Below are 20,288 nucleotides of genomic sequence, written 5' to 3' on the forward strand. Positions count from 1 at the left end.
CTTGGTGGACCCCATAGGATTCTTCCGTATAGGGGATTGGATAGAGAGCATATGTGATGGTAGGGGAGAGAGGGTGACTCCGCAAGATTGGGGGAAGGGTCTGGATGTGATGTGATGAGATTCGAAGAGAGATGTGTGTGCACATATAGGCACAGATGTCCCTTGATCAGCATACAGGACAGAGAGGGATAAGGTGGTGAGGGAGACACAAACAGCAAGGATGATTGGGGTGGAATAGAACACAGGTGGGCCAGAGGCCTCCCTATGAGGGGGGCAGCAGAGGCCATAAGTTGTCATCCAAGGATGAGCGGGGGCCCTGCACCCCTCCCTGTAAGGGGCTCTCAAAGCCACTAGCGTCACATTTAATGAAGGCCACGAAAGAGAAGATATGGGCCAGGGAGTTTATGGGCATTGTGAAACCGATGCACACGGAGGTGAGGTGCAAGCAGGTATGCAAAGAGGTGGAGGAATTGAACAGATGGCCAAGGGTGCCGATGACAAGTGAAAATTGAATGTATTTATTGCGAACAGTTCCCTGAGCAGAACTTTGATCAAGTACATGGATGTGATCAGTAAATCGCAAGTACATTTTGGGGGCTTTGCTTGGTTGAGGTGAGGTGAAATGGACTCAGAATTATGATTGCATTAGATGGTGCCAATATGACCAATGAAAGGCATGCATAAGTGGAAGTGGGTTGCTGATCCCACACACTTCGTTGGAAGAATGGCCGCCCAGAAATAGGTGGGTGGCAAGGGTGTTTTCAGACTGGGGTGGAAAGGGTTGCAGGGCATTTCAGAGGGCCATGCATGAGTGACTTTATACTACAGATATGAGTCACAAAATGCAGAGGGCGACAGCTAGTGGTACAGTCCTATGGATAACGGGGAGATAACTAGAGCAGGGAAGGTGCTGCCAGAAATGGTTTCTTGGCAGAGGGCACATATTCCAATGAAGGAGGGAAGAATGGATGAGTTGCTGGACCATCGTGTCGACAGGAAGGCAACACAATTGTTGGCAGAGGTCTTCAAGGACAGTGGTGCTGGAACAAGTTTCTGAGTGGGGGTGCTGGCTGTTGGGACCTTATGAAAATCTGACTGCTGTCAACTTACTGAACGAGTGAAGCAACTAAATGAACTAGCGCCTTTGGTGGAAGCATGCTCAAGGATCACAAGAAACAGATTCACAACCAACTCAAAGCTTTACTGGTAGAACTCAGGTTCTAACCGCTTTGGGTAAGTAACCTATACTGGTATTTGTTTTACAACAGGTATGAATTTACTAAAATATTGCAATTTCCCACAGTAGCTGGGTTCTTTAGTCCTTTGCAGCTTAAAACCTTCATATTCCCATTAGAAAATGTCTGCATGGTTTGCAGTCTGTGAAATAGCCTCATTCCTCCTCACCTCAACCATTGAGCCAGAGTAGAAGGAATTCTCTTAATACGTAGTGTGCCACAATCAATACTATCCACCAGTAATATTGTTCCACGTTCAATTTTAGAAAAATAAACTACCGTCGAGAATATTGAACAAGGCGAAATATTGTAATCAGAAATCAAATTTAGTGAATTCAGAAGAAATATTGCCCCACAGCAGTATAACACAATAGAAGAATCCACTTCAGAATACTGTGCCATGCAACAGGACCTCAGGATATTGTGCAGTACAATAAATCAATATTCAGAGATTTTGTTTTTTTACTTGTGATACGGTTTAAAAAAAAGTTTTATGATTGTAGAACTTGCACATGAATCACAGAAGTGTAAATGTAAGCATTTAGAAATCCCCACACAGAGCTCTGCTAATGAGGACACCCAGTATTAACTCCGGCGCCTGTTGTAATATTCCCATGATCCACTCAGTGTTCTACATTTGATAATAGACTAAAAGTTCTGTTTCTGAAAATACTGAGGCTTAGTCAGACTTCTGATTGTGATAAAGAAATATATCAAAGTTTGTTGGAATGGCAGAATAGTGCTTTACATGTCCGATGAAAAGGTAATGCCACAGAGCACACGGATAAAGGCTCAAATTAATGTGGAGTGAAATCTGTAATTCTGCTTAATTCGTAATGGCCTGTTATGCGGAATGTCTGTCCGAGGCGCAGTCAAGGCAAAGAGAACAGCGCATCATCACGTCTTGCTCTGTATTCTTATTGTAGCGGCATGTGATATCAAAAGGAACGTTTCATGGAAAAACCACACATCTCTCCTTCTGTGCTCAGATACATGATAACAACAACAAAATAACTGCGTTGTGAATATTTTTGAAAGTCTGGTGAAGATTCAAAGGTGTCAGTTATATGGCAGATATAGGTGGAGAAGAGTTTCGTAAATGTACATTAGATACATCACACCAGTGTGCTGAATGCCTTCTCACTAGCACCAGAAGGCCATTTAGACTCCCTGCGTTCTCAGATGGGAGACCAAAGATTGAAACTAAGCATTGAAACAGTACTACAAACCTTACTCAGAAGCCCAGGTACTTTCTGATTTTAACTGTGGCTGACATTCTGTAAGTGCTGGTACTGTCTGTTATAACTGTAGCAAACCGGTTGATTGATTCTAGTAACCCTGTTGAGCACTAAGAAGGGTCAGTTCAGTTCTATTAACCAAGTGCCCTGCATTTAGTACAGTGCTGGCTTGTTGAACCTATAGCATTCCCACTGAGAGGTGTGAGCACTATCTCAGACAGTATAGCAGCCATGCTGGAAAGTGCACACAGTCCCATTACAGCTCTATCAGCATTTCAAAAAAGTCTGTGAAATCCTATTAAAAGTATGAAAGCCCTGGTGAGATGTTCTCTGCCTACATATACATGTACAGCAGATCTGCTGAGAGGTGGTGTTTGTCATACAAAAAGTATTAGTGCAGGTGTTGCTCAGTCAAGCCTATTGCAATTTCAGCACTCTGGGGAGCATGTCAGATGGTACTTACAGATATAAAACCAATAAAAACGAAAGCACATGGCCAAATAAAATATAGACGCACTGTTAAAAAGAGCGGCTACTGTCCCACTAAAAATATACCAGGCATCTAAAAAAGTGCCAGTACTTTCACAGCTGGAGAATTGCATTTTGTGTGTGAAGTGGGAGGCTATCTCATCCAAGCTGGGTTTTGAACCTCTGACCTGCACAGGAGGAGGAGACACACACAGCATGGGATATCACGGGTATTGAAATCTCAGAGCTGCAAGTTGAACATCGATCTATACAGCAGGTGTTTCAACTGGCTAAGCGATATTTCAAAAGAGACCACAGCCTCTGTAATGCTTGTATAGCTAAGGTAATGTCACCGACAAGGAAGGCATACTTGATTTATGAGTGGCTCGGCAACAGCATCTGAATGTAATTTCCTATAGGGAAATAAAGTTTATAAACGGGTCTGTGTCTCAAGGTTGTGAAACAAGGATTTAATTAAAGGTGCCTTTTTAAGAGCAGTATAGCTGAAAATCCCTTACCCCAGTGAAACCACAACACAGAGACTGCTAGTGCACATTGTACTTGCTAAAGAGGGTAAGAGGGGAGTTATGCCCATTCATCCCTTATCCACCCCTGGCACTGTGTCATCAAAGGTAGAGACAATCTGAGAAGTACAGGCACGGTCCTATTAAAAGTACAGAAGAACTGCTGTGAAATAATGGTGCTTCTACATTAAATGTATGGACATGGCATTTTGGCAAAAATAAGGTTGCGTGCCATAAATTCCATCTTAATACCTTTCATCTGCTTCTTCATATCCCACCCAGTCACAGAACTGGGCACATAATGCAGACAGTCCTGCTTGATGTATAGGTCAGCTCACTTATTGTTGCCAATTTGGGGGTTAACTACCTGGTGTCACTCCTTCTTTCAGTGACTTTGTGTAAGTCTTTGTGTAAGACAGACTTAACACCTTGCTCTCCTGTCTTTTGGAAGTCAAAGATGAGCCTTCGATGTCTGGCCCTTTTTCTGGTTTGGTTCCTTGCTTCAAAATAGATTGTCATCAGTCAGTCTTGGAGGATTCCAGTCCTCTTGGTCCAGGAAAATGTCTTGGGTTCCATAGGGTCAGCTGATACTGCCCTCCCTAGCATCGTTCATGCTAAGAAAGATGTACTATTCTGTCATAGGTCAATGAAAGACTTTGAAAATGTTCCTTTGGGTTCCACAGTCCCTCACAATAGAACATGCTGCCAGCCGAGCTCAGATCAGCTATTTGTTTTGTAGGCAATGTCTTCAACATCCCATTTTCAGAGTTGTCCACCTTTTGTTCACTGGCACTCGTCTTGTAAGTTGGAAGATGCCTCATTCTAAATGTTATCTTTTGAGAATGTGATACCTTTTTAGAAGTGTGTTGTTATCTAGTAGAAGATGATGGTGGTTCCCAGTCACAGACCACAGGGAACCGTATTAAAGTCCAGAGTGCTTCATTATTCATATGAACAGGTAGCCATGCAACGACATTCTCTTGAACTGTCAATAATATACGTGCATCAACATTATACTGGCACTCCGGAATGCCCAGCAGGAGAAAACTAGACATCCAACCCAAGATGCACCATCTCCCTTCCTTACACACTGGCACCACAATAGCTCCTACCCTAACAAACATACAGATTCAGACACACACCCACAGGAGTCCAAGGTAACGTCACAACCCAGTCAGACCTATGCAATGGTAAAACACATCAAACGGATGTAGTACCACTGGGAGGGTCAATGAGTACAACAATCCTCGGAGCTCCGGCATGCCGACCTAGAAAGCCTAAGGCACCAGCAACACAACCACCAAAGAGTAGTGTTGCATGTGCCCTTCTGAGAAGCTGAAGGCGAGCGTCCCCCAGATAGCACGATCCTCCCCTCAATGAGAGACAATAATGGACTCTCCCAAGATGGGAATAAGGCCAGGACAAAGTGCGGGTGAGCTTAAATGGGAGTTTATCAATCAGAATAGGGCATGCAAAGAACTCTGCAAACTCCGAGAGCGCTCTGTCTCACAATAGCAAAGACAGGCGTATATATTTACTAAAGCGTCATAAGAACCTACATGCTATAGGGGGCACAAGTTCGTGGGGATTGGGTGGGGACGACTAACTATAGGTGCTGCTGCGATGTGGTTGGTGGACGTCACTGGATGCCCTCGTGGGTTGGGCTGGGCCTGGCAGGTCAGCTTGGCTCATCCGGATGGTGTTGTTGTGCCAACCGTGACCAGTGTCAGAGATGAATGTCTTTCCTGACTTTCTGCCCTAGGGCCACGCACACCGCAGTCATTCAACATTGTAATATTATCTTCCCTGGTAAATCTTCCAATAGGTTATTCTACAGGTTAATGCAACACAGGAGGAATGCACCGAGAGTGGGGTCTGCTGGCGATTCATCAATACATGGTTACCTTCGTCCTGTTGACCGGGTATCATAGGTCGTGGGGTTGGGTCTCGGGGCATGGGACAGGCGGTCCGTGTTATCATGTCTTGTTAGAAGTCATTATGGATGTGTTCCTGTAGTGTTGCCATAATATTGGGTGTCCTAATTTTACAGGGGCCATTAACCTAAGGTGAGCCAGTGGGACATGGAGCCTAAGAAAGGGCGCATTTGGATCTGTGTTTTAAGGCCAGGGTTTACTGCTGGGTTGTAAATAATTCAGGTGGCAGGCCGTGGCCTTGGGTGCTGCGGGGGAATGTGAATGCTTGAAGCGACTCCAGCCGAATTGGGGGAGGTGGAGCAGGGCAGCACAGGCCTCTGCTTTTTCGTCTGACAGGCTTCACTGGGAGGAAGGGGGAATGGCCTTGCACGTGTTCACAAAGGTATCTTCCTCGAGTGTTTCAGATTTACGTGGAGAAGACATAAACATTCATATAATATACAGTACCCATTGAGTCTTCAACGTTTATGTTTTGACATTGTTAGTGCCTTCCACATGGCCGATTAACACACGTTATCTATACGCTAAATATTTAACACCCACAACATTCTGTTACATTTCTATACATTTACGATAAGTGAGGTAGTGGAAAGGTTGGTGGAGCACGCAAGAACAAACCGTCAACAAGGCTGGCGATAGTGACACATAGTGAGCTTGGACCTACAAATGGTGTCTTTTAGTGCATTCCTTACATAAACTCTCACTAGGGTTGCATTTGTTCTCCTTTGCGCTCTAGCAGCATTAGTTCAGTTATGGCACAGGGCCATGAGGTGCAGTCTTCTCGGTGAAACACATAACACGAAGACCCCCGGGACATCTTACTATTTACACATAGCTGCGGGGATGTGGGTACTCCATCCCGAATGTCATGTAAGCACACATTCTACCATCTACATGGAGGTTACAGTTTTTTAGTTAAAAAAGGCAGTGGAGAGAAAACATTCACCACAGGTGGTTTGTTCATCAGTGGTCGGGGACTCTGCTTTTGTCAGGGGACCATTTTACAGTTCTTTTCCACCCCGGCCCTGCTGACCGGGTCACACTGGGGACAGAGATACACTGCGGAAGGGGAAATGTTACAGTTTTGGTGTCTAACACTAGCTCATGCCCGTCTTGTTCGTGGGAACAGGCTCTCAGCGGATCTGCCAGAGAGCTGCGGCCACAAGGATAAGTGAAACTCTCCAAGGGTGGGGGCTGCGCTGCGGTGCACCAGGGCTCGAACCATCTTTGTTTCTCAAAATGGTTTCCAGGGCCTAGCTAAATTCAACAGGTTTGGTCAATGTCTTCAGCCAGTGGCCCACCCACCACCTGGGCCCTGGTGGCAGGGGGAACCCTTGACGAGTCATGGACTTCACCAGGGGAGAGGATGCAGGGGAGGGGGGGCTCTTTTGGACCAATCCTCCCATACAAAACGCAGGGCAATCTGACATTGGTAGGCCTCATAAGACATCAACTACAGTCCCAGCTAGTACAACCACAACACCGGGCATTACCAAACAACTGCACCCCAGGGACAATGGGAACAGCTATCCCTGTGCCATACACATCACATAACATGGCATCTGTGCCACCAGGAACCAAGAAGTCCTCTGTCTTCTCAAGTTGTCAGTTGTGCCTGGTTTACTGTGGGTACTCCCATCACTCTATGCAAACACATGCATCAGTACCAACACACAAGTTGTCAACTGTACCTGGGAACTCTGGGTACTCCCAGCACTCCAGGCAAATAGATATGCATCAGTACCAACATTCAAACTCAAATCACCCTCCACAAAACACCCAAGCATATGCAAACCCAACATGCATTCGGACACCACGCCACCATACCACCAAACACTCGCCTTTAATACACTTGAATATGACATACATCACGCTGTCCAGGATACAGGGAACCTCTACCCAATGGTCCTGGTGTCCTGGATAGGCGTTAGAAAGGAATCCATAGCTAAGAATGGTTAGACACCACAATGAACCATGTATTACGATAGACTAAAATGAACCATGTATTAAGATGCATTTATACAGATCCCTACCCAGGGACCACACCAAATTGTAAATGTTTGTATATAGGTCACCAGGATAGGCACCACGCTGCAAGAAAAGGCCTTGCACCACTAAGATATGATTTTTCTAGCCACTAGTCTACAATTTCACCAAGTGCACTAAATATAAAGGAAGATAGCCAACCTATATTTTACACCACAGGCCGCAGACAAGGACATAAGGTCTAGGAAGCAGACCAGAAAAGGGACCACCATCTATAGCCTGATAGAAGAAGACGAAGCATACATAGAAGTAAAAACAATATAGGCAGGTAATTAAGACGTACGGAACAAGCACATGTAATGATATGAAAACAATATCCTGCGCAACAATTCACTCACAAGATGTATTTGATTATTCTTTTGTAGAACCTGGTCCCTGAAGATGGTCCTTAGGACTGAAACACATTGGACATCATGGGAAAGCCTATGGAATAAAAAAACTTATTTTTATGAAAAATCATTGAACAGTTGTGAGAAAAGTTTTAAGCAAAATTCAGGAACTTAAGTACAGACTATCCATGTAACAATAATGTCTTATTTATATGTAAATCATATGTGATACATTCACACTAGGTCCTTCCAGATGCCTGGGACATCTCAACCCAGACAACATCCCTAGATACTTTCCGTACCCCACAGTGCAAGTGGGGTTATTCTGGCAACAGGACCAAATAACTATCTAAGATTAAGAACAATGTTTAGCTTTAACCCTTACAATATATACTTTCAATGCCAACTCACTACAACTTCTTACATCACACCCACCACGGTACTAGACTTGGTGTACCACCCATCCAAAACTGGGATGCCAGTGGACATAAAGGTACCTCCTGGAGTGGTATAGTAAAGCCAAAAATCAATAGCTAGATATCTGACCTACAGATGTACGTATATCCTGACCTACTCCAGACAATCAACTGGGCAACATCCTCAGACAGTTAGCAGGAAAGATTATTTCACATATAATAGCATCCACCCCATCGCACTACTATCTTCACTACACAAAAACCCTAAAACAATCCAAGAACCAGAACATAGAGGTCCAACAATATGCCACAGCCAACACCAAACACTCCAATACCGCATACCTAATGCCTAACCTAAAGATCAAATTGTGAGCCCTATTCGGAAGGTTGAATAAAAACAGTCAAAGGAATGGGATTCTGGTAGTGGCATGACAGGGGAGTAGATCGCCTTTTATGTCCAATCGGGATCGCAGTGCTGAGCCAAATGTTGGGTATTCCTTCCAAACAACACACATTCAAATCCTTCCTGGTGGGGCACTAATCATTTGCCTCCTCCAGTCTGTGCTGAAACCGAAATGTCGCATTACCTATACATGGATGTACTGGGTTCATTAATCTTTACCTGCACCTTTCCAACCCATCCACATGTCCAGTGGGGCTGGGAGCCATACACCCCACACCTGATCATGCATTTAGTTTGGGCTAAAGAGTTATTTGGGATCCCTGTTTGTAGCACAAAATAACCCCAAAGGAAGGTTACACAAAACATACCAAAAAGGAAGGTTGAATATTCTGTCGCTGGTGAGAGAAAGACCATTTGGAGGTGCTCAAACATTACATTATCCTGATGTAGTCCAGGGCAGGCGTATTCCTGTTGGTTGGGCATGAATTGGAGTTCATCTATGTCACCACTAGAAGGTAGGTTCCAACTTATGCAGAAGTCCCAGGTTCTTCACAGCAAGCAATGTGGCGATGTAACCTCATCGAGACACGTCCTGTAGGTAAGGCAACTCAATGTTTTACTGTTCCCAACCCCCAACTCTTCCATACAAGGGGCAGGTCCTCCCAAACCGAGGACGTTCCAAACTTTGTAGTTCACAAAATCATTCTGGGAGCCTATTGACATAAAAGAGCACAGGGCCACTATAATACCTTGCCCCTGGGCAGTGCCACCCAGCTGCTTGTGAGATCAGCTGTACATTGTAAGGCACTCCACATGCTTTACAATAAAACAACTATTAGGCAAAGCTAAGTGATATTTAAAATCAAACTAACTAATACTACAAATCAAATAAACACACTGGTGCTGAAAGGCGTCAGTTCCATTGCAGCGCTGGTGAGAAGTGATATGCTATGTTAGCTGAAGTGGAGCTGTATCCTATGGCCTGCAGGCTAATCACATACGTGTTGCAGCAAGCACATTTCCCTGTGAAGCTGTATAGCCAGGATTGGAACCTCATAGATGTGTGCAGCAGGTGCTTCAACCAAATGTGCTATATTACAAAAGAGGCTGGTGCTGCTCAGACAATTATAGGGCTGGGGAAAGGTCAGTCATTTAAAAAGCCACACCTGATTTATAGCAGGCTCTGTTTCAGCTCTACTGGCATCTGCACAGACTACTTTTCTGTGGAAAGTCACCTGTATGGCAAAGGAGAGTGGGAACGGTCAACATAGGTGCCCAATTGAGAGCACTACAGCCTGCATTTCTGCAGCGCAATGGCAGCTTGCCACTGTGAATGTCAATGTGCATCATGCTTGCTAGATGTGTCGGAGGGTAGTTCAGACACTACGCACATTAAATGCTTAGACTCACTGCTGAGTGCCAACAAGTTACAGTTAAGTGGAATGGCTGTCCAGTTGAGAAATGCTGATACTGTAATCTCAAATGAAGTTCAGGTGTTCTGAAAATTGAACGATCGTCTGCTGTATTTAAAGTATAACTGCATGCTGAGAAGAGCCAATGTATTTCACGCTTGCTAAAACTTTGAATATTTTGCCAATAAAATGATAAGCACCATGTTAGAAATGACTGTTACTGTCGCGATAAATGTATATTTGTCCTGCTATAAAAAGGTGGTATCCTTTCACACTGTTCGTCAGTGTGCATTATAAAAATGTGAGCATTCAGACTGTACATCTAGTCAATCCTTGCCCACTCAGCTGAGAGCTTTTAGAAGTTTACCATTTAAGACATGCAATTGTTTGAAACTGTAGACAGCACATTTTTTACATTCAAAACACATTCATGTCTTCTTAATAACACTGCACACTAGGCCAGCAACGGTGCAACTAGAATCAATTTCCCAAATGCCCTCACTTTTCTTTACAACAAAATAGATCTGAAAGATAAGAAATAGAAATCATTTTCCAGACAATACTGTTCCCTGCACTCTGCTTGATGCCACTATGAAGTTCAATTTCTTTAAGTAAGCACATTTCAAGAACTGATACACATCAAAGGTAGCAATTTGGCGTTCTCACCTTCTGACCCTCCAACATAAATCCAGAGGGTGCTGCAAGTCGATATTTACCCTATGCCAAGTATAGAATGTCTAATTTATTGATGGAGCACCATCGTTTTCCTCTCCACGATTGATCTGACGAAGGGATACTGGCAAGTTCCCATTAATCTAGAGAACAAGGAGAAAACGGCTCTCTCCACCCCTATTCGACTATTCCAGTTCAAAGTATTACCTTTTGGACTACACAGGGCCCCAGGCACCTTTCAAAGGTTAATGGACCAAGTCCTCCGGACTTAATCCTCTTTCTGTGGGGCTTATATCAATGATATAATCATTCATAGTAGGACATGGGAAGAGCACCTAAAACATCTATACCTAGTTGCAGAGCCATGCGAAAAGCTGGGCTCACAGTGAATCCAAAGAAATGTCACTTGGCACAATCTGCTGTCAAATATCATGTGGGTAACGGGCTAGTTCAACCCCAGAGTGAGAAGTTAAAAGCTGTCCAAGAAATTTCAGTGCCCAGAACTGAGAAAGATCTAAGAGCCTCTTTGGGTTTAGCAGGGTATTATAGATGATTCATCCCCAGTTATTCTTCGATCACGTCTTGCCTCATTGATAAACATAAGAAGGTAGAACCCCAAAAGATAAAGTGGAGAGATGAAGACCAGCTATGTTTTGATAAACTCAATACTATTCTGTGCAGTGAACCAGTGTTAAAAGTGGCAGATTTCAACAGGCGAGTTTTACAGACAGACGCTTCACATGTCAGGTTGGAGGCTGTCGTTTCTCAAGATCATGATGGAACTGATCAACATATTCTTTATATCAGCATGAAACTATACCCCAGAGAAAATAACGATGCCGCCATTGAGCTGGAGGCCCTAGCTATAAAGTGGGCAGTATCATACCTCAAATACTACCTCACCGCCAGGAAATTTAGATTGGTCACAGATCACTCTCCATTAGTATGGATGAGCCTCCGCAAGGACACCAATGCATGGGTCATGTGCTGTTTCTTAGACATGCAGCCCTATTGTTTCATGGTAGATCACCGAAAAGGAAGAGAACAGGGAAATGTAGACTTCCTTTCCCGTTTCCCAATAGGGACTGTGAAGATGGCATGATATCAAAGTAAGGCAGACACAAGTGATCACAGTTCAAGGGTGTTTATTGAACTTTATCAGGGATGTGTAAAATGCCTATCTAAACCTAAATCTAAGATGGGAGCAAGCTACAACCATCAAATAATAAAAAGGGCCTATATTAAAAAACCTACTGCCACTCTTTAATGCTATGCTACAAAATAGTGTTGGATAATGTTCACAAAAAGAAAGAAGTGTTCACAAAAAGATACGTCAGGAAGTTTAGGCCATTGGCCTCCCTTCCCCACAGTTTTAGCATGGGATAAGAAGGGTCACTCGAGCAAAGCACACTCTTGGGTTTCTTTGGTACAAGGTTGCAGTTCCTTTTATCAACATCAGGGCCTTCTGTGCCCAAGTCTCTTTCGTTCAAGGTCTCTTGCTTCAGAGGGCCTGATGTACCAGTAAAAAACAACAAAGTAAAATTCCTTTCCAAATATTCAAGTAGGGCGATTTACTCTTCGCCCTGGATCCCCCTCGGCTGGGCTCAGATTCTTCTTTCACAACTAGCCTCCCTCAGTCGGGGCCAGACCAACTTCAATTCGCAGGCATCCCTCAGATGGGTTCACATTTGCCACAACTATATTTTCATGGGGAGTTTTACTGTTCACCCCGGAACCCCCTGTTCTGGGGCTCAGATCCCCCTTTAAATAATCAGCTGCTCTCTTCCGGGCTCAGACCAATTTCAGTTTGTAGGCAATTGAAGACATTCGAATGTGCACAGTATTCCACTTAACCCGCTGCAGGACCACATCGATTTCACCATTCAACAATCTTTTACATGCTCTGGGGTAACAGAGACCTTCGAGTGAGCACCCATGTGGCGCCGGACCACTCTGTATATGGTACCTATTTTGGTTTCATAAAGTTCAATTGCACACAGGTTCTTTGTTCATACAATGTTGCCGCTTGCAACCTTGACTATCACACAGTCCGGTCTGCTATCAGTTTCTCCCGACTCACCGGCTGTGCTGAACTCATTGGTGTTGCATTGCTGTTGGAGTCAAGGACAGTACCACAGTGGCAATCGCTTCTCCTTGCCTTGGCTATCAATGCGGTAGGGCCCTGTGTACCTTTGCCACATGATACACCAATCGGCATCTATAATTCCTGGTTTTATGTTTCTTTTCCTTGAGGCTTCTTGAAAGTTGCATTCCTTTCTTGAAAAGGGCAATAACTCCCTCCTTGTCATCCTCTACGGTATTGCTGCCCTTCTCCTTGGTTTAAACTGACATTCCGAAATAGCTGCTTTCTCGTGTGGTTGGCCTTGCTCAGAGTGTGCTTTCGTGCTCCGCCTTTTATCTGTGTGGGGAAGTGTCTTGGAAGCCAGGTGTGTGAAGTTATCAGTAATTGCCTGATTCTGCCTGACCCTTGTGTTGGGACATATCAGGTATACAGCTCTGGTGTTAGTCTGTTGTTGCTCACAATGAACTGCCCGTGAGAAGTGTTTGTGTGGGAAAAGGGAGTTGGGCGGGGGGGGTTGAGTTTCTAGATATCCCACCTGGTAGGGGGAAAAGGTGTCGTAAGGAAGGTGATACCGTGTCTCACCCTTTGGTTTCCCACTTCCTCTCCCCAAAGACCCCCCATCCAGGTGATCCTCCTGCACTAGTGCACCCACAGCAACTGGATCCAATAGCAATGGCTGTGTCCTGGCCACCTGGATGACAGATCCCCGGGGACTAGTGGGTGAGACACCTTCAGGCTCCTCACAGTACTGAGTGAACCAGTAGCATTAGGGGAAGCGTATGTGATGAATCCAGTGGTGCCATCACTCATTCCCTGGCAGTGACCTCTCCCCATGTGGCCAGGGGACAGCAGCGCTACCTGATTCTAACACTGGGGGAGGCTATATGAGCGAGGATCACATGGGGGGGATGTAGCCCTCAGGAATGTGTCATGACCTCATCATACAAGACATGGTATCCCCCTTTTTCTTTTGCGGAGACCCTTGCTATTCCCCATGCCTTGATGGCATATTGTGAAACCTCCCCTCACCCACCTGAAAATACCTTACCAAATTCTACATAAAAGTCATCCAGAACTGACTTGCCTTTTAAAATCACTGAGGAACCTTTTAAGACTCTGCATATACATCAAGAACTGACTTGTCTTTTAATACCATTGGGAACATTTTTCCAGACTTTGAATATAAGTTATTAGAAACAGACTACTATTACCATAAGCCTGAGAATATTGGAATGAGAAAGATGAACCGAGTAATGAGGATCACTGGAAGTCAAAAGCACACCCTGCGCTCTAGTGTTGGAGAAACAAACCTGAAGCTGGGAAATTTAAACTGGTGAATCAGCTGACAAGCAGCCGCCAGCCAGAGAACGCTGCTTTTCTCAGGGCTAGAACCGAGTACATGGAGCTAACAGACTCACCGACACAGAAGCAGGGAGCAGATTGCAGAGGAGAGTACGCGACGAGGATGCTAGAATCAGATGCAAGTCTTCTGGGCGTTCGCCAGCACTAGGATGCAACCTCCACTTCACGTAAGCAAGAGGAGATGCGGAATAAGCAAACGGGAGCCAGGAGATGTGGAGAGACTGAAAATCTGAAGCAGCGAGAAGGAGCAGAGCACTGTAGTACTACAGCGGGCTCACAGCAGAAGAACCACCTTACACCAGGAAGAACCGATGAGTGCACCCAAGGGAAGTGGGGACACCGGGGCGTATATGCAATGCTGTCAAAAAGGAATAATCCTAAATGGAATACATGTAAATTAATATTTTGTAAAAAGGCCAAGCAGAATAAGCCTAAGAGATTTTCATGTTTGTGAGTGTATGCAGTGTACCTGTGAGAAGAGCCTCTGCAGGATAGTAAACCAGGCCGAATTAAGGGAAGACAAAACAATTATAAGAGACTGTCGAGTTTGTGAGTGTGCACAGGGCACACATGTGAAAAGCCCTGGCAGGAGAGTATACCAGGAGAATGCAAGTTGCAAGTGTGCTCATATAAGAAAGCCCTGGCAGGAAAGCATACCAGGCATTGTCAAGTTGAACAGTGTATAATATACAGTACCAAAAGAGGTACTGATAAGGATACATCAGGACTAGCAAAAGGCAGTGGAAATATATTAAAGAGGAGAGAAAACCCGGTAGGACAGTACACCAGGTATCCTAACAAGATAAAGAATAACAGTCAAGTTTTTTTTATACCAGTTGTGTTGATGATCAAGAGAAACTCAAGGAACTGATATTCTTAAATATAAAACAGAGTAAAAAGAAATCCAGGGGAAGGGAACCACCCTCTGGAAGTAGGAACTCTAGCCTTGTATTTTATTTTAATAAAAGTCTTTGACCAAACCCATGGTTCCCTTCCGAGTCTCATTCCTGGCTCCTCACACTTCTGAGCATTTCCCTTTCATAAAATACATGCCAACAGCTCCATTGCCAAGGCAAACAACATACGTGATGGGGGCATTCTTACCGAGTGTCAAGTTCGAGGTGGAATAGATCTGAGGCCAGGCCCGAAGAAAAACCTACCCAGTGGCCCTTTTCCATAGTAGCATATTCATGATTAAAACATTTCAACCATCAGTCCTCTCAAGCCCAAGAAAATAATAGGTCATTTTAAGGAATCAAGGGCTTTTTGGGGTTTCAGTATCATAGCAAAAGCAGGGAATTGTGGGCGTAGTTGTTGCACAAAACTCCCAAAAACATCACAGATTTGCCCAGTTGGAACTTCGGGGTATAAACTCTAACAGATCAAGGGGAACCACGTATGGGAGAAAAGGTAAGAGTATCTGGTCTAGAATTCATTAAAATATCTTATTTTCCAGGTAATTACCAGTAATGACAGAGGTTCAATAACGACAAAGGACGATAAGATTGATTTTGTGTGCCATGTTTGCCCTCTTTTAAAATAACTGTGATCGTAGCTTCTCTGTTTGTGTAGAATTAAACACTGTTTTTAAGAGCCTCTTTATATACTTTTTTATATTTTGGGGACTATGAGCTGAGCGAATTCCTCACTGAATTGGAGGTGCCCAGGTCCAGATCGAGAACTTTGCTGGTAGCACAATTAATGTTGGCTTTAATTCTTGACATTTCTTCAATGGGTGTGAGCAGTGCTAAAGATAGGATTTTGGAGTGAGAATATTCTACTCCCAATTTTTAGAATTAGAGAGTAAATTAAAATGATTTTCCTCCTTCAAAAGAGAGTAAAATTGTCTGACAACTATCCAATTTGTGCGCAAAATGAAAACTTAGTTTGAAAACAAGTGACAAAACAGTTGTATTTCAAAGTGGTTCTAAATAATTTATTGCATCTATGGAAAACATTTTCAACAGACAAGAACCTTGTACCTGCATACTACCCAGCTTCATCTTCAGGATGCTTGGGCACAAACTCTGTTAAGAGTTACTACAGATGCCAGCTAGTTACATCAGGTGATTCATAAATCAAGTCCCTCACTCTACCAGCATTACTTCTCTGCCTCTCTGGCCTACTGTTGCTGCCTGGCACTACCTGACAGCCACTCCATGTTTTTGCTCTATCTCTCCTTCCCTTTGCTACTTTGTTTCCCGTCTTTCACTTTCTGACGCTTTGCCTCTCACCCTTAACTGTTGCAATGCCACAGTTTGTGGTCTGTTTCTGTCACTCTGCCTCTCTCATCTCTGCATTCTATTTCTGCCTTTTCCCTCCTATATCTCGCTGTATCGATTGATATAACTCCTCCTCCTCGCTCATGTCATTACTCTGGCTATATCTGGCTATATCTATTTTTTCATTTTCCCACTTGTGGTTGCAACTCATTTTGATTATTTTTCTTGCACTGTCTCCTATGCTATTGGCCTGCCCTTCTCTAGTCTTGCTTTTCTATTTCCATCTTTCCCTACCTGCTGTTGATCTGTGTTTTATTTTACTGTCACCAAATGTCTCTTTTGCTCTGCTTCTATCCCTCACTCCTATTGTGTGTTTGTCCTATTATCAACTCTGTTTCCCTTCTCACTTTCTTTGTTGCCCTATCATGTAGCTCATTGCTCTCTCTTCCTGTTGCTCGAATTCCTGTTTGGATTGTCTATTATGTTCTCTGACCCTTCACCCTCCTCCCCCCGACACACCCTTGTTCTTCTGTATTGCTGAGGTTCAGAGTTGCTCTTCCTCTCCTGTTTTCTGTTCATCATAACATAGCACCAATAAATATCCAAAAGCTGAAAATGCCTTTTCTATTTAAAAATCTAGTGCATCTTTGCCATTGGGTGTTCCTTCTTAGATGTGTGCAAACTTTCTTTTGGCCATTAAGTTGGGAATGATAGAGTTAGAGGTTTGTCTGACCATATGCAGCACTTGCTTGAATGCAGATGCTTTACCAACACTGTATGCCATTAGAAGTACAAGAGCCCATATGAGATGTGTGTTCTGAGCCATTACAGGTATAGCATCCCTGATGACGTGTGTGTTCTGAGCCATTACAAGTACAGTGGTACTCATGGGATACAAACTTACAAACTTGTCAGAGGGCTTCACGATAGAAGGCCACTACATTAAAGTCGTCCCTAATGTGAAGACCTTGGGAGTGATCTTGGAATCATCATTGGGTGCCAAAGCCCATGTAAATAGTGTAGTTCAGAAGGCCCAATACCATCTAAGGCTGCTTACATTAGTGAAGCTGTATGCATCGGCAGCAAATTGTACAACACCAGTGAGAGCTGTGATTATGCCATGGTTGGACTACTGTAGTGCCCACCTTGCCGGAGCTAACAAGGGATGCATCAAAAATCTTCCGATTCTTCAGAATGATGCAGTCCGGATTATAAAGGGCACTACAAGGCGGGACCCTGCATTGATACACAGGAGAGATCTTCATTGGCTCCCAATGGATGCCAGAATACGTTTCAAACTAAACACCACTGTCCGTAAGTGCTTGTATGGAAAAGCACCGCAATACTTACAGGAGAGATTGGTTGTGGAACACATCACTTAAGCCACTCGGTCAAAGAAATCTATGCGTCTGACCCAGCCGAGATGCAAAAGAGTCAGAGGTAACAGACGTTCTTTCGCCTCACAGGCTGTAGTGATGTGGAATAAAATCCCATTGGAGATGCGTCAGGAAGTAAACATTTCCGTTTTAAGGAAAAGTCTTAAAACATTATTATTTGTCTAGTTTGTAATATTCTTGTACTGTTATTTTTTTGTTTTTGGGTTTTTGCGCCCTTATGCCTGTGGGCTCCAGTGCAATATAAACAATATAAACAAACAAACATAAACATGTGCATGTTCTACTTCTGAGCCATCACAGATACAGCTGGTGAGGTGTGTGTGTTCTACACCATTACGCATATAGCAGTCCTCATGGCATGTGCTTCTTCTGAGCCATTACAAGTACAGTGGTCATCATGGGATGTGCGTGTTCTACTTCTGATTCTAATTTGTGTGTTCTGAGCCATCACAGGTATTGCAGCCCTGAAGAGTTGTGTTATGAGCCATTACAATTAGAGCACCCCGGAGGAAAAGTGTGTTCTGTATCACTGAACATTTAGTAGTCCTTTTGATGAGTCGAAAGTTAAGTCAACTGTGTTACAATTGAATGTTACCTGCATCTTAAATGCATGTCTGTGATGCAGACTCATTAACTAACCTATTAACAGGATTTTAACTAACAGGTTACACAATCTCTGCAGCAGGGTTATTGACTCACTGAGCTGCCTTTCCCAACAGGCTGTTGACACTGAAAGGTACACAGGGTTGGGGCACTGGCAGTTCCATGTGAGGCTTGCTTGACATAAACGGCTTGTCAAAAGCTCTAAGCCTGTTTGGACTATCCTACATTAGTCAGGAGATTCATAATGAGGCTTTGAAATGTGCTAGATTTTTGGCAGTGGGACTCAGTAATCGGACATGGGAGAAGCAGAAGCTTTGAAAAGCGCAATACTGAGTAGAAGGGATTGAAGTATATGACAGCAATGCCATTTTCTCACACTGTCTGAGGTTGATGGGAAGAGCTTAGACACTGTCTTGTTGAGAGGTACAGGTACAATCTGTGCCACTGAAAATATATACAGCACTGCTTCTACCTGTATCCATTATATCTGCTTGCGGTGGGTGGTCAGAAAGGGAGAGTTCAGACCACAAGCCTATCTATGCAATTGGTGTGGTTCTGTGATTAAAAGAAAACAAAGTATGCAATGCCCATGCTGCTGCAACTGAGCTACCTCTGTTAAAGCCAATTAAGCAGAAATGCAGCCCTTGTTTAAGACAATTTTCATTTTACACAATACTACCTGTGTCCTAAAGCAAAATGAAAAGCATGTTCGTGATTCAAGATGCTTTAATAACATTGTAGCCTACAAAATGCAGGCAGTTGAACAAAGTACACAAAACATAAATTCCCTTTTACATTTCTCAGAGAGCATTATCTTGATAGAATCATTAACAGAGGATAGTTTAAAAAAAAATGAACAGACCAGGACTCATCCCAGTTTCTTCGTTCAAGGAACTGTGTAAATTACTAAAGTAAATAGTGGATTTGCAAGCTGCTGCTAGCCAGGCTGTCACCAGTGAGCTCCATGATTTATGGGGTGCTGCCATAAATAGCCTGTTTAAGTGGCATGCAAGGAAGAATTAAAGTATAAAAAGGCCTGATACGCACCTTATCCGGAGGGATGGGTGTGAGTCCTGTAACCAAGCTAACTCATCTCAATTTAGCTATGAATTGATTAAGAGGATATCTTAAGCACTTCTACATATCATGCTTCTGGTGCAAGAAGGCCATCTATATCTTTACATCCTAACTCTTGCTTTTGGGCCCATGCTAATAGCCTATAAGGGCTGCCCCTCTCTTCATATCTTCTATCCATTATCTTGCAACTCTTGGATTTGGTCACTCTACATGCTGCCTCCTGAAACCTGTGCTGTTTTTCACTGATGTGATTGAGGATGCCCTAGCGCCCGTTACTCCTGAAGCCCCCATGCGATTAATATACTCAAGCCCCAAATGTGTGTAGTTTATTTCTGATGATGCTAAGAATCCCTTTTTCTTTCGCTATGCATGGTCCCCCGAAAAAATACATCACTGGATTCCCATATAGTTACGCGTTTCGTCAACCCTTATTTAAATAATAAAAGGGGTATTTCAGTTTGAGCGATGGCCTTAAAAACTGTGTCTATGAGGGCCTTCGATTTTAACCTCCAGCAAATTTATCTTGGAAGGGTTCCAATTTTAGCTCTGTAGGTATTATAGTACCTGTCTGCGATATTTGACATATCTCTTTTCTGAATTGGGTGAGTTGAACCCATGGCCCACAAATCTTGATGCAGGTCTGGCCCCAGTGTATTTTCAATACTGATCATAGCCTTTCGAGACATTGTTTATCATTTTACTACTAGGTAGCTCCTTTGCTTTAAACGTAGGTTGAAGTATCTGCACCTTCATGTGCTGGCCCTAGCTGCAGGTGTGCTAATGTGGGAGAAGAGTGTGATTGGGTGTCCTTTCAAGTACAATGGCATTCAGATACTTCCACTCTCTGTGAGAGAAGACTATGGGCCT

This window comes from Ambystoma mexicanum, chromosome 4p, assembly GCF_040938575.1.
Source record: "Ambystoma mexicanum isolate Mex_15411 chromosome 4p, UKY_AmexF1_1, whole genome shotgun sequence".
NCBI lineage: Eukaryota > Metazoa > Chordata > Amphibia > Caudata > Ambystomatidae > Ambystoma > Ambystoma mexicanum.